Source organism: Pithys albifrons, chromosome 3 (assembly GCF_047495875.1).
Source record: "Pithys albifrons albifrons isolate INPA30051 chromosome 3, PitAlb_v1, whole genome shotgun sequence".
In the NCBI taxonomy this organism is placed as follows: Eukaryota; Metazoa; Chordata; class Aves; order Passeriformes; family Thamnophilidae; genus Pithys; species Pithys albifrons.
Genome location: NC_092460.1, coordinates 84,608,378 through 84,632,808, shown reverse-complemented (window position 1 = coordinate 84,632,808; position 24,431 = coordinate 84,608,378).

Below are 24,431 nucleotides of genomic sequence, written 5' to 3'. Positions count from 1 at the left end.
GAAATTTGCAACTACCTTATTTTGATAAATGAAATTTCAAAGAAGATTCTGATAAATTTTTTTGCTGAATTTTAGTGGAATATAGGAACATACATAGACTTGATTTCTTCTAAAAAGAAATTCTGAAGAACGTAGAAATAAAGAATAAAAATAAAAGCTGGGTGGAATGTGGATGTGGTGGGGATCAAATTCTGAACTGGTTTGTCCACATTTATGTATTTAAGTAAAATGTATTTGTCAGAGATCTTTGCCATTCTGTTTTGTGAGTCTGAGACTGAAGAAAAATAAAATAAAAAAATAAAATTATGTTTAATAGTTGCATCCTTGAAGTTTTATTTCTGATCTGCAATTAGAGAAATTCTAGCCATATTGCTGAAGAAAATGGAAGTAAATGTTTTATTAGGAATTCAATTGTTCAAAACAAGGAAACTTCAGATATACTATGTTAATACTTATCTTTCCAAGTTGAAAGAACATAGCCCTAATGGAGGAAAGAGTGCATTGATACAAAGTAATATGCTCTATTTGATATGTTATGGAGGTTTGTCTACAGAACTGAAGTAATTCTTATAGCAGGCATTACCCCTTGATTTCAAGTCATTGATGAGCATGTATCATGTTTGAAGAAGATGGAGATATTATTAAGGTTATGTGACCACTGGCACTGCTTTATTGCTGCCTGTACTGAGATTTGCTCTCAGTGCAAGATGAATGCTTTTATCTTAGTTCTATATGAAGTCCTTGATATCCTGATTCTTTTATGAAGCCTCTTCCATTTCTATTAGTGCAGGAATTGCTTTCTTTTTATTTTCTCCTTTTTTTTCCCATTTCTCTCCCTATGTTTTTTTTTTGTTTTGCCTCCCTTTTTTTTTGTTTTTTTTTTTTTTGTTTTTCCCTTCCCTCCCCTTCTCTTCCCTCCTTTCTTTCCCTCTTCTTCTGCCTCTCCCTTTCCCTCTCCCTAATGGATCTTCAGCCTGCTCAGCCTGTGAGAGAAACGGGATAAAGCCATTGATGCTGCTTGTGCTTGCATGAATGCTGTGTTTTCTGTCTGTGCTGATCTGTGTGTCTTGGCAGGGGGGTACCTATGTGTATAAAACACATAGGTTTGTCCATATGAATATTGAGAAAATGTCCCCAGCCTTGCTGCTGGAGCTGAGTAGCCTTGATTTTTTTGAGCTACTTGGTTCAGCAATCCCTAACCACCACATGCCTCTAGTCAGAGGGTGTCATTAGGGACTATAAACATTTCCAGTGTGACCTTTCACTAACACTGAACACCACTAGGACTTAGCCTGTTTGTAGGGTCTTTCTTTTTTGATATGCACGCTTTAAAACTGGAAGTACAAAGGGAAAAGGAGCATTTTTAAAACATTTTCAATGCACTTTCTGTTAGATGGCTGTATTTAAAATGAGAAATTGACAGTTTATATTTGCTAAACACATTTCCAGTGCAGACTTTAAAGTTTTCAAAGACAGGACAATGTTACCAACTTCCTCTCATGATTCATTCTCAGCTGTTTGTGGGGAGTTCTTTTAACTATCTAGAATTTCACAACATAGTTCCTAAATGTAGATGTAGCCAGGCATTTTTATAAATGACGTACTTATTCCCAAGATGAATATGGTTTCATATCCATTTCTCAATACAAAATATACAGAGATCTGAGACAAGGGGTGAAACCTAAGGGGCAGTTTAATCCTATTGTGATATGCTATACAGAATCTTGCAATCTAAAACCTGTGGCTTTTTTAGTAACTTTAAGCTACTTGTATTAAGCACCTTCTCTTCCCGTCTCTTTGTTATGGTTAAACCCTGTGTTCAAGCCAGAATTCAATCCAGCAATTTCTGCTGCTTGTACTGCTGACAGCAGAAAGACATAGAGATGTTCTCACCCCCTCTTTCTACAATTCCATCCCTCTCAATTCCCTCTCAGTCTCTCAATTTTTCCGATCCCGTCAGATCTTGGAAGCTAAGCAGGGTCAGCCCCGGATTAGTACTTGGATGGGAGACCTTCTGGGAAATGCCGGGTGCTGTAGGTTCTGGTCTGAGGACTTCAATGTCACTGTCCAAGCTCGCTCGGCCGTGGCAGATGAACCTCAGGACTTAAACTGTGGGGCCAGTTCTGCCCACGCTGAGCCTCACCTAAAATCCACTGCGCAGGCTGGAAGGGCACACTCACATGGGGACAGCCCTTCCCAAATCTTTGTTTGCGAAGCCGAGCCACACACACAGACACACACAGACACACACAGACACGCACACAGACACAGACACAGACACAGACACAGACACACACACACACACACACACACACATAGTCTCTCAATTGCGCTTTGGGCTATAAAAGTCCTGTTTTAGATGGCACCTTAAATTCCTGCAGTCTGAGGTTTTTGATTATGACCTTGAAAGTTCTTGCATAAGCTGCTATCTAGTAGGAAGCTAGGATTTCTAAAATAATGTAGGTTGCATTTTCCTGCTGGCAGCTCTGCCTCCTTTGGAATTACAGGTCTGAGGCTTGCTCATGAATGTGGGGTTACTGACTTACCCCATGTATCATATAAATTCACCAGCTTGATAACACCCAGTCTCACAAAACACAGCATTCACAGCATAACAAAAAAATGTAAGAAACTCCAACAAATTAAAAAAAAACAAACCATGCAGCAAAACCCAACAATGAAACTCAAATTCTAGCATTTACCATACTTCTCTAATGAAAGCTGAAATAATCTTTAGCCAATCTTCTGTAGAGAGAAAAATATTTTTCAGATATTTAGGGAAGATGTTCAGTGTAACTCACAGAGTGACAGGATAGCTCAGATTGGAGAGGACTGTAGGAGGTCTCTAGTCAACATATCTCAAATCACAGAGAAATTGTGAAATCACAGAGAAATTGTAAAATCAAATCAGATTGTTCAGAGCTTTATACAGATGGGTAAACGCCTGAGGAAAGAAACTTGGGGGAAAAAAAATCTTTCTTTAGATCACCTGCTTCAAGGCCTGACTATCCACATGGTGCAAACATTTCTTGTTATATCCAGTTGTTTAGGCACTCCTACTGCTATTTATGACAAATCTAGTCTCAATGAACATCCATTGCCCCTTCCCCTCCTGCCTTCCACTGCTGTGATCAGTCTGGCTCTGCCTTCTTCAGAGAGAATCAAAGAATAACTCAAGCTGGAAGGCACCCATAAGGATCACTTAGTCCAACTCTCTGCTCCTTGAGGGACTACCTAATACTAAACTGTATGACTAAGAGTTTTCTCCAGCCACACCTTAACTCTGACAGGCTTGGTGCCATGACCACTTTCCTGGACAGTCTGTTTGACCAACCACTATCTCAGTGCAGAACCTTTTCTCAATGTCCTGTCTGAGCTTTATGCAGGTTCATTCTTGATGACTTTCTCCTTGGTACTGAGAGGGTGCTGTTCAGTTCCCCCAAAGCTGCCTCTTTTCAGCCAAGCAAGTCTCTCAGACTCGCCTAATCATGTAACAGCACCTCAGAAAATATTTAGAAAGGAAATAAATCATGTGCTCAGAAGATGGGATCTCATGTAGCAGAAATATCAACAAGAAAAAACAGTTTGCATTAACAGCCTGAATTCTGTGTTTCCTGTTGAATGCAGTTTGCTAGCACTGTAAGTTTTACTCATACTAGGTCAAATTTTATACTGCTAAACCTGTAAATAAATGCTGGCTTTAATTCTCCCATTGTAGTGTTTAGGGCATCCATTTTGCGTTCCAAAGCTATCTTTAGGAGAATATGTCTCCTAGTTTAAAGGAAACCAAAGTGTCTATCTAGACTAGAGAAGGGGTTCCTTCTCAATAACTACTACACCCCTTTAAATCTGAAAGACTTTAATTATAAAATGTATAGAAAAAGACAACGGTTTTTAATTTATATATATATATATATATATATATATATATATATATATATATATATATTTCTATCTATCTATCTATCTATCTATCTATCTATCTATCTATCTATCATCATAACTCCTGGGATCAGTCAATGGTTTGAACCAGTCTACTCCCTCATACGGATGCCTGTTGGTTAAGAATCGCACTCTGTGTGTGCTGAATAATTTTAGTGGAGATTAGAGCTTGTCTGTGTACTTCTTTGAACATGTTTTTGTTGTCAGATACTCTCTTGGGTTTAGCTGGCAAAATGCCAACTGCCCAATACAGAGTCAGAGCTTACCTCCCTTTCCCAGCTGAGAAAAGGGAGAAAGGGGGAAAAAAACCTCTCAAACTAGGTTTATGCTTAAAATAACTATATATATTTATACAGAAAAGAGGAAAGTATAACTACAATATAACACACACATACAAAAGTTAGAAATAACAAGAAATAACTTCCCACACCCCAGTAAACACAAATCTCACAATTTAACTACAAATCATTCTAGAGAAGTCAATTCCCCAGAGACAGACTTAAGCAGAGAGAAAAGCTAAGAACAAACATTTTACTTCTCTAACATAACATGATGGTAAGCCGGTGCTCTGGGCTTGGGCCTCCCCATCCCTCCTGGGATGGCACCATGCATCCTTCTGAGACAACAGCTATGAAGGAGCTGAACCAAGCCACTCCCACACTGGCTCTTACCCCTTTGAGATAATGTTGGAATATAGTATGGAATACTATTGTCTAGAAGAAGTCTGCTGTCAGCTAGCTCAGCCCAGCTCAAGTCAACCAACAGTCCCAGGCTTACCCTGAAATCTAAAACCTAAATTTAGGCCTACTTAGCTAAACCTATAACAGATACTATCACCAGCAACCCTCAAAACTTAACCTGACTCAATTTTCTATTAATACAGACTGTTATCCTTTAAGCTGTTAGTGTGGGTCCTTCACAAGTGCTGGCAGTCATCATCAGCAGGCAACATACTCAAATAAAGTGAAAGACCTGCTGAGGAGTCATAAAGTGGGAAGACCTGCTAAGGGTCTCCCTTGCACTGTTGACATGTGTCCCTGAATAGGTCAATTGAACAGACCTCTGAAGCAGCTGGACCATTCAGTGACGGGTTCCCATAATGGGATGCTGACAGGCTGGTTGGGCACAAGGGTGTTGGCTTTCCTGGGGCACTGACAGACAAATTAAACACTAAGGGTCAAGGAAATCTCTCCTTTTCATGTGAAAAACAGGGAAAAAGTTTTGATGAGAGGTCTTTAACAACCTGAAAAGTACTTGGAATTTTATATTTGTGTATATAAAAATTGGGATGAAATGTAGAAATAACTTTCTAATCTTTGTCAAACACTTCAAGAGGATTTTGTTGCTTATATACCATGGAGGATTCATCTTTGAGATAGCTCCATGATATTTTACTTTGTGTTTGTGTTTATACACAGCTAAAATAAACCTCCCACAATTCAAGTATTAGACATATACCTGTAGAACTGCCAAATAATATTTGTCATAGAATTTTGGTAGGATAAACCTCACTGATAAACTAAAATCTCTGAACCGAACATGGATTTATAATATTTCACTTGAACCACACACTACAAGAGTAATCAGGAAAGAAGTAAAAACAGAGAAAAGTTCTGACCCTCCAAACTGAGCACTGTGAAAATAGTTTTATATTGACCTTTCAAAATATGAGCTGTAAAGTTTACATTTTCTATTCCATTAATATACTTGAGTTTCTGTATATATCTTTCGTAAGTGTGAGTCAATTTCAACCATTAAGGCAGCAGGGCACTTTAAAAGTACTGAATAAATATTTTTGTATAAAGATTTCTGATTTTCTAGTTATAAGGGTAAAAATTTTTAAAGCAATATGAATGATGACATTAAGTTGAAAATAACCTTTATTTTTAAAGCAATATTTGTATTAAAAATACATAATTCATATTTGACTTCAGATATCTTTTTCTCCCAGTTTTCCTTTATTTTTGGTTTTTTCCCCCTTTCAAATCCTAAATCTGAAGTTGTTTTCCTGCAGGAATTAATGAATTGTGGGTTTTCTCACGGTTTTCAATCTTGGGACTAAAATTAAATTGTGTGATTAGAATTGGCTTCCCATTGAGTTTTATTAGGATGAGTTCTGATTTCTGTGTGAAACCCTGATGTTCTCCCATGTTCCATTAATAGGATGTATATTTTGGTGGCATTTTGCTATTACCCAGACTTGCATTAAACTAATTATAAAGACATGTAAGCTTAGATTTATTTTAAGCAAAACCTCAGAACTACTTCAAGTGCCTTCTGAAAGTGCATGAAATTGCTATATATTGGCAGGGGTTGAGTGAGGGTGTCAGATCGTCTCTATGGTCATTGCTTCAGGCTGCAGTTATTTCCATGCCTATTGAGCATGGATAGTGAAGTAGTGGATGAACATTCTACCAGTAGGTGATAAACTGCCTTCCAAAATTGCTACTAGCTCTCCCCAGGTTATCCCAGTGTCTTGCAAAACTCTCCTCCAATACAAACTGTTGGCTGAAATCTTCCTTAAACTCAGTACACAGTAGCTCAGAATACTACATATAAAATCACAATTTATCTGTCCTTTTCCTGATTGCTAATTCAGTCAAAAGTTCATGTTGCTCTTCAGTGAAATTTTACACCTCTCCCTCCCTTTTCTTTCCCTTCCTGCTTTTCCTGCCTCCTTGCACTTTTGTCATTTAAGTTTCAGCAACTGCAGTATCACCGAAGACATGACTATGCACATTTATTTTCTCTTGCTGTTAGTATTTAAAAAAGACTAAGGTCGCATTATTCCAGAGAACTGCATGCCTAGAAACTGAGAAAGTACAGTACTTATCTAAACATATCTAAAATAAGAACATCACCAAGTTAAACCACAAGAAAACAAGAGAGTTTAATTGTAATTTTAGGAGATAAATAGATCAAGTTCACAATCTTTATTGTTTGCAACCTAAAGGAGCACAGATAATTCCCTCAATGCCGAATGAAAAGCAAGAACAACCATTGTATATGGCTACTGAAAACCATTATTTTAATATGAAAGGTTGAGTTTGAACATGATTCTCATAAGTTTGAACAGAAGTCTCCATTTCTCAGAGTGGCATAATTAAGTCACAAAAGAGAGAATTTCAGAAGGCATTGCCAAACTTACAGGAACTTTAGATTAGTTTAAGGTGTTTTCAGGAAACAGATAAAGTAATCAAAGGGTGACAGTTGTGGAACATGAGAACCCTATCAGGGGTCAGTGCAAGGAATATGCTTTAGATCTAATAATGCAAGTGCTTCTGCATCCAGGTAGGCTTTACAGCAGTCATTAAGAAGTGAATATGATCTGAACAGTTCCAATACTTACCCAGGTACCCAGTGATGTTGTTACTTTCTCCATAAATACTCCCTGAAATATATAGCCAGAAGTTTTATACTTCTATTGAGAAATTATATTTCAAACAAACTTTCCACACTTTGAAAATAATTTTTGTGACATTACAAAGTCATAGAAACTTGTCAGCAAAAGTAAATCTCTTTCAGTTTCAGCAATTTGTGTACTTCAATATATAAACTCAAAGTTAGCCACATAGCATGTATTAAGCAGCAAAATAGACATAATTACACAGTTTAAGGTCTATTATGCCTTTACTGTGCCCAGTAAGTTCTTTAAATAATAATCAAGGCTCCAGAAGATTACTGAAATATAATAATTCACAAAATATATTCCTTCTGAGAAGCTATCAAAAGCAATATGAAGTAATCCATTCAGCAGATAAACACACACAAAAAAGAAAAAAACCCTTTAGTTTGGCAAAGTTTTACATACAGCTGTACACAAAATAGCAAAATACTGTTGACAAGAATTAATGTAAAGAAACAAAAAATGAAATGTAGAGAAAAGCAAATATTCCAAATTCAACCAAATTACAATGTCTTTACATGAAATTAAAAGACAGTACCTTTTTACAGAGTGTAATACAGAATTTTTACTGGAAGACATAATCATATAATTCAAGTACTTGTGTCAGTAATAAGAACATCTACATAGAAATACAATATCAAGAATAGCTTACTAAATTCCAGTAAATTAAGAAGTATTTAAATATATATTAAATCCATGTAAATTTTAAAGCTTATATTTCAAAGACTATTTGCATTAAATAGCTTTAAAATCTGTGCTACTTACTGAGGTGCTAACTAAATTCATCTTTTTTAACTACTCAGTGCATTGTCTGTAATAGTGCACTGACTGCACAAGATGCAATTGTATTAATTTTGAAGAGTTCATCTGAGAAGAAGGAGCAGATTTGTGCACCTCATCCAGTTTAGAGCAAGTTTTTTCCTATTCTTGAAGCAAATAAGCATTTTTCTTGACTTTCGGAATATTTAAAAATTGTTTCCTATGGATTATACTATATGTACCTAATGTCCATGAATAAAATCAGGCTGCAAATTAGAAGAAAGTTTTTAAGAAATGTGCTTATGAAGTCCTAGAAAAATAATCCAGTAGGTTTCTAATTAGATCATAATCTAGCGATTGTTAAAACATTTCCATATTAAGTAATCGTATTGGGTTTGTTTGACCAGGTTTTGGTAGTGGGGCGTGCCCAGGAATGGCTTCTCTGAGCAGATGCCATAAGCTTCCCCCGTGCCTGATAGAGCCAATGCCAACTGGCTCCAAGATGGACCTACCACTGGACAAGCTCAAGCCCACCAGTGATGGTGGTAGTGCCTCTGTGGAAACATAGTCAAGTTACAGTGAAAGACCAATTGCAGCTGGGGAAAGGAGTAAGAATATGTGAGATAAACAGCTCTGCAGAAAACAAGTGTTGTAGTTTTGAATTATGTAAATTCTCTCCCTGCCACTAACTCCCCATGCCATTAGTTAACAAAAGAAGTAGTTAACTGCTACTAATTGCTTCTTGATCATTTTGGGTGGGGGCAGACTGGGGAAAGGTGTGGTGGGAAATGGGCTTGCACTGTCTCTTTTGTTCTTGGGGGCAACACACACTCTGGCTGTGTGTGCTGCTGTGGGAGATAAGCCGTTTCTCCTACTCCTTGCTGCTCCTGTGGAGTAAGCCAGTTTTTTCCTGCCACTGCTGTTGCTCTTGGTTTCAGCATTTTTGGGGTGCCCGGTCACCGCCCCGGTTTCACCATCACCAGCAGTGCCATGGCTGCCTGCCCCATGACAGCAGCGACACGAGAGAGAGGGAGAGGAGTCACATCTGCTTTCGTGGGAACTATCATCATCCCTTCACTCTCAGTCTCTTCATTTGGGACAAAGGACAAAGAGAGCATCGTTCATCTCTGCCTTGCTGGGAAAAAGACTGAGGATTCGCCCTGCAGCTAGCCAAGGTGTGACACTGACACTGTCCATAAATATTCCCGGAGGAATCTACCATTTTGGGGGTTGTTCTCTTTTGTTTCTTTTTCACTTTTGGTGCTGGGGGAATAGTTTGGTCTGGTCTGATTGCAGTTATATGTATACATATAGTAGGAAAGAACAGTTATCCTTCTTATATCCATTTTATAATTAAAGTTTTCTTTCCTTAAATTTAATAAAGAGTGAAGTGATTATTGTGGAGGAATCCTCTCCTCTGTTTTTTTGGTAAACATTTTGGTTTTTCCCTCAAACCAAGACACCAAGGTCAGTGAAGAAGTAGAGGGAGTTCATGAAAATCTGCAGCCCATGCAAAAGACTCAGGTTGGAGAGGTTCTTAGAGAGCTGCCTCCCGTGAGAGGGATCCCATGCCTGGAGCAGGGGAAGGGGTTTGAGGAGTTCTTCCCCTGAGCAGGACGTAGCAGCAGAGACAACATGTGATGAGCTGCAAGCCCCATCTCCTGTCATCCTGCACTGTTGGGGAAGAGGGTAGAAGAAGAAATAAGGAGTGAAATTGAGCCTGGGAAGAAGGGAGAAGTGGGGGAAGGTGTTTTATTTCTTATCTTTTATTAACCTACTCTGATTTGATTAGTAGTAAATTCAATTAATCTCCCCAAGTCAAATTTGTTTTGCCAGTCATGGCAACTGCAACTGCTGAGTAATCTCTCACTGTCCTTATCTTAACCTAGAAGCCTTTGATTGTATTTTCTCTCCCCTGTTCTGCTCAAAAAGGGAGTTATACTCCCCTTTGGTGGGCACAATGATATATCCTGCTTCCTAAAGAGGCTAGTTACAAAAGCAAGAGGCAAGGAAAAATAAAAAAAAGAAAAAAAGAAACAATGCTGGCTTCTTTGAAATGTTCCATGATGGACCTTATTTAGGAAAGTTGTGTGTAATTCCCAGGCTTCTAATCATAGTACCACAAGTCCCTGTCTGAGGTAAATGACACAGCAACAAGCTATGTGACTACTTCAGAAAGTCAGGATGACATTGCTATTCATGCTCAGATGCTGTCAAACACATCAAATAAAATAAATTCTTCTATAGCATAATCCATAAGTGATAAAGATTTATTCATATTTTACATTCATTGATATTCAGTTAGAACTATTTGTGTGTTAATGATGCAAAGTAGTAAAGCAAACAATCCTTTTACATCTATGATAATTGTGCATTGCTCAAAAATGAAATTATAAAAAAAAAATAAAAGCAAACATCAAACCCACAAACATAATAAAACTGTCTCAAACCCCCAAAATTTCTGTAGCAACATGAGAAGCACTTTACTATTCCAGAGAGTAATTAGAGCAAATAGGCATCATTTGTTACTGTGTAGAAAATGAAACCATTTGATTTGGTGTTAGGTGATTCCTCCTAGTTGCATTCAGTGAGAAGTCACTGTTCACTGAAGCACATGGGAGACTGGAAATACTCTGAGAATAAAGAAAGGGAAAAAAAAAGAGAAAAATAAAAACCCCAACAGGTATCAGAACTGAATCTTGAATCAAATTTCACAGATGTGTTCATATATAATTTTCCTCTCCATTTTGTTTGGTAGTGTGTTGGTCTGTTCTTCTATGGCAATTCATACATTCTTATTTGGAGCATTGAAGGGAATTTTGTAAGAGTGACACCTAATGCAGGAAACTAAATTATACTCTAGCTTTGCATTACAGTGTCATATGCTGATAACGTGAATTGCTATAAAATGATATTTTACTCCAGTACTACTCCTTCCTAAAAAAAAATTGCACATGATACTCATTTCATAACAAATTTGCTTTTTGGCAGTGCAGGTTTTGAATAGCAAATTATCTTGCAGGCAGCCATGTGTTTTCTTGCCAGTGTTAATTCAGGTGAATCTTGCACACTTCTGCTTTTCAGGCCTGAGTCTATTCCGAGAGCTTTCCTAACAATGAAAGTTTTCAGACTTCAATGAAGTTCCTTCTCATTTGACACTTTCTCATAGAGGGAAGAATTAAGCTCTTCTAACAGTTTCTTGAACACCATCTGCTTGATAACATGTATGGTCTGAGATAAATGTTCTAGATGAGAACTGAGCTGCTCTGAAGAGTCTGAAATCTTTAATGCAGCCTTTGTTGCATAGGAGTGATTTCTGTAGCATTTCTGCTGACTAATCAGAGGATGGAAATTTTTAAGTCACAGTAATGCCTGTAGAAGTATTTATTGCTATAGTGGTAAATGAAAGCATAGTTATTATTGTAACTAATGAAATAAAAATAAGCACCTTAATTATTCTTTATATATACTGTATGGTCAATACAAAAAGAGATGAAAAAAACCAAACCAAACAACAATAACAACAAACTTGAAAACTTCATTTCAAGGGATTTCCCTTTATCTTGACCCATTTGGATTTTTTTTCTGTTAGTAACAAAACAAACCCAGCCTCAACTTACTTTTTAATACCCTTGGAAGGAAATTCCCATTTTCTGAGATTGAATTTCTAACCTGTGAAGGGCATAAAATTATCAACTGATTATTTCACATTGTATGTTAGTAACAAAGTAACCAGTTAGTCTGGGAATGTGCTGGACTTTGTAGAGGTGATCTGATTCAGACATCCTGGTCTTTCTCTCTATGTATTCATGCATTCCGCAGTTCTGTCCCTGATCAGACAAGCTGCTGTCATGTATGCATCTGTTGTTGATAAAAACAGCCTTTGGATCTTTCATGTTTCTTTCACTATCATGCCTATGTTTCTTTCAGATTGTCCATGTAATGCCAAAATCTACATTTGAGTTATATATGTGTCTTCAGGAGTCTCAGATAGCTGTAGAGCAACCACACCTGTCATGCTGTCTGCCAGCAATATGGTGCCTGCCTTGTGATTATTTTTCCTTTTAGAGCAGGGTCCTTTCCAGTTGTTCCTTATATCATCATTATCCTTTATTGCCTACCTTATCAATTATTTTGTACAAGTTTTGAAACAAGGTCTTATTTTTGTGTTGCTTACAAAACACCTACTGAACTTAAAGATTTGGTAAAATAATCAATTTGGTATTTCTCAGTGAAAACCTTTTCTGCTAACCTGAAAATCAAGGAGCTTGTAGTTCTTGTTTAAGAAATCTTAGTAATGTTAATAAGGAAGATATGTAACAACCATTGTCCACAGAAAATACATTTCTGGCTAATTAGAAGAACCAGTAGCAAGTTAAAATTCTTCTATTTGGATATTTCACAGGCTAAATCAAGATGTAAGCATGCATGGAGTAAAAATAGACCAGTGAAACAATGCAGACACTGCTTCCCATCTCTGTTAAAGACAAGCTGTTGAGTGGTGGGGCCATATTTTGAACATGACTTTTTTTTCATTTGTACAGTCTTTTACTAGTCTTTAGAATGCCTATGAGGAAATAACTCAGCTTGATTTGATTTGCAGGGTTAGATGAAACATAGTAGTCAAAAATAAATCAATATGTTATCCATAAACTAAGCTAAGCTAAGCAAATTTGTAATGGGAATAGTGAGACACAATAAACACAAAACCCCACAGAACCATTTCATAGTCACTTTATTGTAAAACTACATTTTAATTTCTCACTCCATCTGCTATTGCACCCCCATAAAGGGCTTTGAGATGCAGTTTGAATGAACAGTATATTAAAGAAAATTAAACTCTGTTGTATTACAGCTGTAGGAGCTGCAGATGTCTATCCATAAAAGAATGGAAGTCTTTTGGAAGTAGTTTTGTAACAGATCCTATGCAATAAAGTTATAATCTCATAGTATTTATTTATGGATATATTTGGTATGCTTATTTTCTTATAGAGATGCTTTGTATGCTCCTTAAAATTCTTCCACGTTGTCAAACCACCACATATTTTTGGTTTATCATCAGTCCTTATCTAGCACTGAATGCATACCTAAATATTAGATACTCGGTTTTCCTCCTTAAAATTAAATACTGGTGAAAGTCAAATTAGGCAAATCAAAGCAGTGAATTATTACTGTACCTATATATCTGTATATAAAATACGTATATATCTGTATATAAAATAGTGGCTACAGTGTACATGTGTATGCATATACATATATTTTAACAAATGAATTTTGTTGTCTACCATTTAGAGAATAAACTGAACAGATTTGCAAACTGAGGGGTACTTTTTCTCCTATGAGGGCAGTAAAGCCATCATTTAAAACTTCAGAAGGATACCTATGGAGCCTGTGTTAAATTCTCCTGTCATAAGAAATGTTACAGAGATTGCAGGCCCTGTCTGGACAAGAAATAAGTTGATCATTATAAGATAGCACATTATAGAGGTGTCATAACCTATGCACTTCCATTTTTGGATATGTTTACTAGTAAATCTCTTAGCTTGAGATATTTTAGTAGGTTCCACATGGATTCAAGGGAGAGGACCAAGACACTCTCTGTGATAGATATCTAGGACCTATGTTGTAATACAGCCTGCTGTTCTCAGAGCTATTTGCTGGAAGCTGATGAATGCTGAATCCTAGAGCCAATCCTGTCCCCTGTTACTCATATTCACTGGTTCATGACTTCACCTATATGATCAAATATGTCTGTCTATCTATCTATCTATCTATCTATCTATCTATCTATCTATCTATCTTATATATATCTATGTAAAACTAACATGCGTGAATTAATGTAATTTATTCATCTGCCTAGTAAATGATTTGGTAAAGCAAAACTACTAGTTTGCAGTTGTATATGAGATGCTTTGCTGAGAGAATTTCTTGGCCCTGAGGAGTTTAAAGCCAGATCACAGAGAAGAACACTGCTAAGAGGGACTTGACTGCACTCTTGACTACACAAAGGACATTCTGACAATTCCAGACTAAAATTTTCTAACAAAAACATAGAAAACAATGGTAGATTGTGCACAGACTTCCACAGTTTACTGAAAAGGTGTGGTATCATGATAGTCATCTCCCTATTTCCTACAACCATTTATTAGATTTTTTTTTTTTATTACACGGCCTTCATTTTTTTCACTGTCTGCAGCATCCAAGTGGGGACTCTGTAGAGCTTTCACATTCTTTGTGAACTCTTTAATTGGGCTTGAGTCTAAATATAAATTGAGCATGATATTTGCAACACATGCAAAACCACAGTGTTAGAGAAGATTGATGTTTGAAATTTCATCAGCACCTGAGAAATATCAAGGTTTAATTAACAAGTCATGCAATGGTGTATAGAGTCCTTTGAATATTTATGATGACATTATAATTTTTGGAAGAGACCAAGACAAGCATGACATGAAACTGGGAAATGTTTCAAAATGTTCAGCAGAAACATTTGCTAGTGGATTAAAAAAAAAAAGGCACTGATTTTTACATTTTAGACAAATAGAATGATCAACAAACATTTAAAGTGTTTGAAATACGGTTTCCTAGTGAATTTTTGGGGAGATTTTTCTGTATTTTTCTGTTATCAGATATGCATTGCATGCAAACCAACATTCTTAAGATTTAATGTGTGCAATTAAGTATGTAAAATGAAGAAACATACTCAGTAAGATTGTAACTGTATCCCTGATTCCACTTCCAAGTGTATCTTATAGCAGGGTCATTAGTTCCTGTAGCTTGTGGCAATCTTTGTGCACCTACTAGCAGAACAAAATGAAAACTCTCACTGCCAAATCTATTTTATTCCACAGAAAAATTTCAATGCTATCCAATCACAGCCTCTATTTGTCTGTATGAGTTGTCTTGTCTGCTGGCTCTTAAAAATTCTTCTTGTGTCCTGTACAAAGCAGAGAAAGCTGATTGTCTGACATTCTTCAGTCCTTTGATTTCAAAATTGTAATCCTTTTTTACATGAGAAAAAAGAAAATAATCTGTCAGCACTAGAGGAAGAACATCTTGAGTAGGAAGTAAAAAAAGGAGTTTTCAAGCTTACTTAATTTTTCAGCCAAATCATAATATTTTTTTCTTTGACTTCTCACAAGTATATTAGGCTCAGGAATGGACCTTCTACATGTTTGAAATAAGAGTTCATCTTCAAGTAGTTTTGAATCAGAGCATATGTAAATTTCTCTTTTGAAAAGCAGAAATGTAATTTTTTAGGTAGTCTATTTATTTTGAATATTTTACTCAACCTTAAGCAGCATTTAAGGATTTCTAGGCAGATCCTTACATTCATAATGTTGAGAAATCTTGTCCTACTCTGTAGCAACAGTCCAGACAATTTATTTTGCCTCCAACACACATAATTTACAGATGATGACATGAAAGAAGCATTTTACTTGAAATTACCCAAGAGAAGATTCTCTTCAGAGAGGAAGTTTCTGTAATTTGACTGAAGGAACTAGCAATTGGTTAAAACAAGAAAAGTGGTATAAATAAAACTAATTAAAAACATACCACTCATAATAATAAAAATATTTTTTATATTTCCTTTTCAGATTAAGATATCCCATGATTTTCATGATTTTATAAAGCATCATTATTAACATAAAAAATTAGCTATTGTGTTGACACAGAATTCAGACTGAAAACCTACTTAAAATATTACAGACTATTCTCAGGTGAAAAAAATATTCTGAAGGCTGATGCTACTTTCTTCAACAGAAAACTCTGTTAAATCCTTGTGAAATTAAAGATAATAGAAAAGATAGAGTAGACAATTTTGGTCTTGAATTCTAGTCTCCCCATGCCTCCTTGCTGGTGCAAAAAGACTGACATATCATGTCTGACATATATGCCACTCAAATAATTGGATTTTCTGGCATGGAATTTTTGAAATCATTGATTTTATACTGCCTTCCTAGCTTTAGGTTAGTGATACTGTTACAGAACATAAACCCTTTTACCATGAATAAGTTGGATGTTTTATAGAGAGAAAGTAAAAAAAAAAAGATAAAAAAATAGCATTAATAAAAAAAGTTTGCCTCTGTGGTCATGTAATCAAAAAGAAAGTAGTGATGTAATTTGGTGTCTTGTCAGACTGTTACTGTCTGGGCTTTTCTTTTTCCCCATGCAAGGATAATTGCTCTTTTGCTTTTCTCATTCACTTTGGAAAACTTAGGATCCAAGACAACCTTGATAAAATTCCACAATTCCCATATTAATCATGGCAAGCTGGCAGTACTGTGCAACGTTCAAATCCCTCCAAAAGTTAACACCAAAATTTCCAATAAAAATTAAATATTGTCTTAAAATTTTGGAAGGTATTGAGTACATTGAAAAATGGCCTTTAAGTGAATTTTAATAATGACAGGCTACATATTCAGATATACAAGCATGTAATTTTACTTGCATATATATTTTTAAATGATAAATATTAAGACATTTCGATAGTTGTTCTTAATGTCTGGAATTGTAAGGAATATAACTGTGTTGTAGGATCGAAACTCAGTGAGCTAATAAGAGACTGCAACAGAGACTTTAGATACAGAAGAATTTACCTCCACTTACCTGGTCTGGAAGAGATGTGTTTTCATCAAGTCAGGATCTGTCTAAATGATATAGGCCACAGCTGTCTGTAATAAAGATTTTGTAAGAACATATATGCAAATAATGACGGATTGATATTTTTTATTTTGTACTCAGTGAGACAGTGTTAACATCCCTTAATTAAATACAAGTTCCTTCTTGACTTTACATGAAATAAAGAGTTAATCATTCATTGTTTTGTTGTGGGGGTTTTTTTTCCATACATGAATTTTTGGGATTCTTTTTGGTCTACATATAAAATTTGTTTCCAAAATTTGATATGATTTTGTAGCTGGATATTTTCCTGTCTTAAAGAGGTGACAGACGGGATATATTTGCTGCTCAGCCAACACTACAACTAACAGACAGTAGTATAGTTTCACTTTATTTCATGTTATATTTTATTTTGATGACCTTAGTATGAACAAAATAATCCAATATTCAATATTACAGGCTATTAGAAAAAATACGTCCACTTGTGTTGAGGCCTTTAATTGTACTCAATTGTAGTATGGAAACTGAACACTCAATAAAATATTTATCAAATGTCTTAAAAGGTATTGTTATGAAGCAAGTAGTAACTAAACAAAATCTGCTTCAGATAAAGTACTTTTCCCCTGTAGTGTCTGAAATCATTATCCTGGTTCCAGAGTATAGTCATGTTTTACAGAATCATTTTTAACAGCTAGTTGCTCCTTGCACTTATACTTAAAAATGCAGTGGAGACTCATAAAAGGCAATTCTCACAACTGTGGAGGTGTCTAATTTAATGAGAGATTTATCAGTTGAAGGGTCTCAAGCAACAATATCAAATGATGTCCCTCAGGAATGAAATTCCGACTTTCTTTTAACACATAAAGTTTTAAGCTACAGACCATTTGTAGCACAAGAAGCTGTTTACATTTTTAAATAGAAACACTGCTTATTCACAGATAGTTCTGAAATATAGGAAGGATGCAAACAACACGGAATATAGAGAAGCTGCAAAGAAAGAAATATGAGAAAAAATCAACAGAGACAGATTATGACACTGGGGTGGAAAAAAGCCAAACAGATAGCTGGCTGAATATAAAAATTTTAAGATATATCCTTTCTAAAAGTGATTTTTATCATTTTATTAATGATAAAAGTAAGGCTGGTGATTCTCTTTTGTCTTCCCTCTTTCTTCTTGTTCTTTTTTTGTGCAAGGGAACAGTGTGCTGCACCTGGACTGGGCTTAAGAGCTTTTCTTTCCAAATGATGCAACTGAGCAATTAGAAAAGTTTTGTACCAGCTAATTAGAAGGTATTGGGTGGCAGAATTGATGAAGAAATGAAGTAAGGTATTTCTTCAGCTCAGCTTTATTATCTAGAATGAAATTACTGTCATCCTTCTCCATTTTATTGATTGATTGATTGATTGATTGATTGATTTGTCTGTCAGATCTCTGCTGATGCGTAGATGTATATGATATCAGGTTTTGGACCACAAAACACCAATTCTTGTAGTTTAATGTAGGTTATCATGCTTGGTAAAAATTTTTACACCCTTCATTTTAACTATAAAAGTAGTGTCTGTGTGCCATTGAAACTTTGCACAGAAGCATCCCCACAAATTCGTGAACTATTCAGGGATCCTTGTCACCATAGTATCTTAAGAAGGAAGACATTCTGAGAAGACGAGCTGGTTAAAATTCCTGTAGGTTTTCATGTGAAAATAAGAATTAAATGTATTTGCTTAGTTAGGAGGAAAAAAAAATCAATGAATACAGGTAGGTTATATGAATGGACTGTAATTTATTGAAATACACCTGAGGTGGTTTTAATTTTGAAAGATGGAATTTTTAATAAGAGCTTTATAAGATTAATTTGCTTTCATTTGGAGGATTTTGGTAGCATTTTGGGGAAGTTATTATAGCTGTAAAAATTTTAATAAACTTTGAAAACTTTGTGCCTCTAATAGAATTACAGGTATAAAGGATAAAACTGCAAATTAAAGTGCATCCATGAAGCACACCAAAGGGTCTCTGAAAAATTTTAGCATGGTAATACAAAAATAAAAAATTAAAATTAAGAAAAGAAAACCTAAGATAACTATTTTATTTGTTTATTCATGTCTTCTTAGCTGATTTTCAACTGAGGTCTAAAATGTAGCTCAGAGATATTAACAAATATTTTTCTCTTATCCTTTGGGAAAAATGAAACAATCTTACCTTCCAATTTCATATTTCATTCATTTCATTTGATCATGTTTTCCTCAAGAATTTGTAAGCCTGTAGTAGCTAACTTTTATAGCCTCCATGGAATTGCCAGGACTCACAAAAGTGCCACTGAAAGAGTGCTGAAAAAATATGTTGCAAAACACATCAGACTTCTTCTGTAAACCATACAACTAAATGCATCTTGCTCTTGTAATCAGGATAGTCTAGAAGAATTTGTACATCAGCTATTCAGGTTATGATGCTGTCAATCACATACTGGCTAGAGACTTTTACAGCTCTCTAGCCTCATCCATTTCCTTCTTACCCATGTCAAAGTTACTTTCACAACATGTTTTTTTTTTTCAGATTATGACAGATAACTGATTGTCTCATCATATGCTGAACTTTTATGATAAGCCACTTTGATCAAGAGATTTTTGAATAAATTCAAGAGAGATTTGAGTAAGCTACCATAAGGTCCATGATGCAATGCGGCTACATAATATCCTCATCTTCTACTTGAAATAATTTGGATTGCAAGTCAATTATTGCAGCCAAAATTAATAACCATTATGTCTCTATGGAAATTTAATATATATATATATCGAAACATCCTTTTCCTAGGGACAATGGTCAGCATTCAAAAATGTTAACCTACAGTATACTGATAATCTTGCAGAACAACATACCTTCATAAAGCCAAGAGCCATATGAAACACACTGAAGTATGCTTCACAGAACCTTAGATACAAACACATTTCATAACCTATACAGGAAAATGAACTTATCTGGATATTTTTCAGAATCTTGCTTTCAATAGATCACTTCTTTGCACATTAGAGACAAATCCTTAAATAAATATGGGTCATCCAGCATAACAGATGCCCTCCTGCTACCTTTGGAAGAGATATGAAATAAAAAATATCCATGAAACAGTGACCACCTCTTCCTACTATTTGAAACAAATGACCAAGGGGACTTGGCACTAGAAATTATGCCTTCATTGATCCTTTTGAAACAATTTCTTGACTTGAGTGGAAAAACGTGTATAAGAATTCCATGTGCATAACATATTCCTTTGTGTCTATTTAGTTGTGGTTTCAACCATGTATTTGTTTATACAGTTGGATAATTAGATTGACATCAGACTGGTTATTTGAATCTCTTCATATGCTCACACACTACATTTGCACAAGTTGGGTTTGTAACTGTACTGATACTAATTTGTGGGAACCAGGGTTTCAGAATATTTGAAAATGAGTCTTAATAGTTTTTTCCATCTGTTCTGGTCTTAGATTTTATAACAGTCAAGAGTTTTGCTCAGTACACTGCAAAGTTTGCTATGTCTATCTCATTATAATACAAATAGAGTGTGTCTGACTGAATTATCCAATGAGATGCCTAATACACAGTCATTTGCAGGTTTTATATTTAAATATACTATACTAAATTACACAATAATAATTTCTTATTGATGTAAACTTTTTTGCCTATAAAATTTCAAGTGACATTTTCCTATAACATGAATTTTAAAATAATTCATAGAATGAAATAAAACAGTCAGTCTTATCTCCTTGAGGTATAAAAACCAATGTAGTATACTGAAATATGCCCTATAATCCAAAGATTTGCATTGTGCTTCAAAAATTATCATTCAATGAAATTGAATTTATTCTTTATCAAGTATTCAACAGATGCTTCTAATACCCATCAAATTCACTATGTTCAGACTCATATTATTTTAATGTAAAAACTTATAAAATATTTATAAGGAGATGGTGCAACAGTACTTTTTAATTATGTTTATGTCTTTCTGCTCCATTTAAAATATTTATTGCACCATGAGGAGATATGTAAATTTGGAGACAGAGAGGAAGAAATACAGAGACTTTGCAAAGCTTATATAGATTATGCCAACATCAATATCTTGCAATATTTAATCTAATTGAAGCATATTGTGGAGTCTTAATTAGAAAAAGTTCTTAGTGTTTTGTTTGTTTGTTTTTTATGAGTATTAAATTCTTTACAAGTTTGAACAAACAAAAAAAAAAAGTGGGATTTGACATTATTGGAGGAGAGATTGATTTTTTTCTTGAATTGTTTGTGTTCCGTAAGCTTTTAACAGAGTGAGATGTGTTTCGTCAATGATTTTTTCTATCTGTTTCAAAAATGCAAAGAAAATTGAAGATTACTTGAACTCTTATATCCAGAACTCCCTTCAAAATCTGTCTGAATTCCACTATCAGCTTGGATTCCACAGCTTCCATGTGTCTTTTACCTGTACCAGACAGTCAGAAGCAAGACAGATTTCAACACATCTCAGGTATCAAATTGATTAAGGGTTAATATTTGGAAATAGAGCTCTCCTCTATACATAAAAAATTATATCTGTATCCTACAATCGTGTGATTTAAATATACAAGGAACTCCAAGTGTAATATATATATATATGTATATATATGGTCTGTTATGTCTGGTCCTCTATTCTTCCAACAGAATATGACATGGATTAAACATATCTGAGGTCTCCCATTCCATGAAGTTTTGAGTAGTATATGAGTGTCACAGCTGTGACCAGGGTTACTGGATATTGGAGTCACACTTAGGAGAAGGCTGAGCTGAGAAAGCCAGCATCAGGGCAGAACACACTGAAGTTGGGGAGTAGAACCTGGGAAGAGACAGTCAAAAGAGCCAGGAATAGCGATAAATGAAGTCAGTAAGTAAGCAGCAGGAAATGGAAGCAGAAATACAACCAAGAAAAAGGACAAAAATAAGGAACTTAACTCTGCCATTAAGATCTAAGGATATATATTTTTTTCTTTTTTTGCCCCCCAAGAATACGTATGTGATATCAGCCTAATGATTAGAAGATTTTACTTGGTGCTACACCATTTTCAAGTCAAAAGTTCTGTGAGTGCTGGACACATTCCATGACTTCTGTGCACTGTACTCTGGTAGTAAAGACTCACAATCCATTGTAATATTTTTACAGCACAGAAAAGTCGCAGTGTGAAAACTTTAATATCCATACATCTTTCTATTACATACCCAGCTTAGATGGGAAGATATAAATGAAGGTGTTCAGAAAATTAATTGCATCTTGCATTCAATAATTTGGCTTAGGCTTTTTTTCCTTGATATGATTGCAAATGTTTAATTCAAACATTTTGCTAAAACACTACAGCTTTTCCTTCTGAAACCTATTTGCTTTTGAGATCAGCTGTCAAAATGGAAAAGACATGCCAGTGGAAGTGATTGTTTAAACTGTTAATTTGGGGCTTTTTTTGAGATTGAACAGGTTTTCAACAAGTAGGATTAACCAGAAATAGGAGCATGCCTTCAAGAATGTGATCTAGAAACACTCTCCCAGATTCTAGGAATGAAAAAGCACTTCAGAGAAAATAAATTCCCCTTAAAAATAACGTTTTGAGTTATAGACCTTGGATGCTTAATGGATGTTGGTTGAAAAAAAAAAAAAGCTTTATTTTCAAATGGGAAAATAAAGGAAAAATGAGCTGGTCTTTAAAAGCAATTTCCACAGTAAGCCAGAAAGACTTGAAACTAGACAATAATAATATAAGCACAGGATATATCAAGAAAGAATAATCCATGTGAAGTATTAGGAAATTTAAAGTGCTAAATTAAATTTCATTTTCATTTGTGTATTACTGGTATTTTTTTATGATGTAAGTATGTTCAGTCTATATGGACCAGACTGACTGGAAACTTTCACTGAATTGAATTAAGTGATTCATCCAAATGCATCTGCCTGTATTCACCAATATAATTAAATATGTCTCTCCAATCCCTCAATCTTCCAAAGCCTGTTATTACATTTATACTACACAGCAACCCATCCAGAAAAAGTAGTAGCTACCAGGACAACCCCTTGAAGTTCATTGCCCTACAGAGTTGTTCCTCTAAATAAACTTGCTTGGAGAAGGAAACCGAGTAAAGGAGGTCCACAAGACATTATAACTTTTCAAGGGAAAATGCAAAGAACTCTGCAGTGCTGCTTGATTTCCATGGCAGAATTCATTCTATTGGTACTGACCCTCACACAAATGCCAGTGTTTGTATTCTGTCACCATCTTATGAAATGAGGAGCTCTGAGTGCATACTAAATACTAGGAAAATCTTTCATAAATGGGTGGGAACTTGGTATCTGCACAGCCATTTCCACTTTGCCTTTTCCTCCACATTGGTTTCCCTCCTTTCAGTCAGATGAAAGAATCTTCAGGATCAGATAGTGTTTATGTAATAGTATATCACACGTTCTCGTGCATCAAAGCTCTTTCCCCCTCTCAGAAATCAAAAGTTTAAGATGTGCCTGTTCTTGCTGCTCTGTGAGCGGATGTCAAAAGCAAACAGACTTTTAAAAAGAAAGGAAGGAGGTAAGGAAAGAAGCCATGCTTAGCAAAACTTTTAAGTCAGCCATACATTATTATCTCAAGCAGAATGATGTTGAGCCAATTTAATGAAGGTATGTTACAATTGACTTTGAAAGGATTAACTTACACTCTTGAGTTTCCTCAGATGTAGAGCTAATAGCTGTCTGAATACTTGAGCTTTCACACATCTTGCAGCTCAATCAGAGATTTAACGGCTAAATCACTCTGGGACACCTGGGAGGACTCAGAATGCATACAGCAGTGAGCTGATTGCTCTGATCAGGAGGGTTTTTTCCCCATCTATAACAATATTGATAGTGGTCCTCATGTAATCTCCATTAATGTTATTCTTCTAACAATTAGCCAAAAATATCTGCACAAATTATTTATATTAACTAATTTTACTTTTTCAAAACTCAAAAGTATCAATAGAAATTAAGGATTATTTGCAGTGTTTATGGTCCCTTGCCACTGCAGTATCAGAGCTCCTTGCAGTTTTTGAGAATGTTAATCCCAGTAATTTGGAAACACATTTGTAGAGTCTCGCAGTCTTGGCATAACTGTGACTGGAGGAAAAGATTGCTCAGTGCCTTTGCTTGAGGTTGACCTGAGATTGCCAGACTGGACAAACTGGCCTCAAGTATCAGTCTCTGCAAGGCTGACCTAATTTTAAGTCTTATTGGTCCTTAAGCAAGTCTAGAGCTAACAGGGTTTAAAACTGCATTTAAACTCTGAACTAAATACACTTAAAGTTGGGAAAATAACGAGACAAACAGATGTTTTTAAATCAATCCTTTGTTGTCAAAAGTGTCACTCTAAGCCCAGTTAAGATTTCTCTGACATTTCTCTTCCTTATTGGACCAGGAAGGGTAAGTCACTGAATGCAACTAAAAATTTTAGGACATAAATCCATATAGCAGATGTGTGACTGAATTTTGTCTCTTACTGCTCTGGAAGAGATACTAAGCAAGTATGCAGATGACACAAAATTGAAAGGAGCTGTTGACTCCCTAAAAGGCAGGGAGGGCCAGCAGAGAGACCTCAGCAAATTAGAGGACTCAGCAATCAGTAACCATATCATGTTAAACTAAGATAAGTTCTGGATTCTCCACCTGGGATGGAGCAA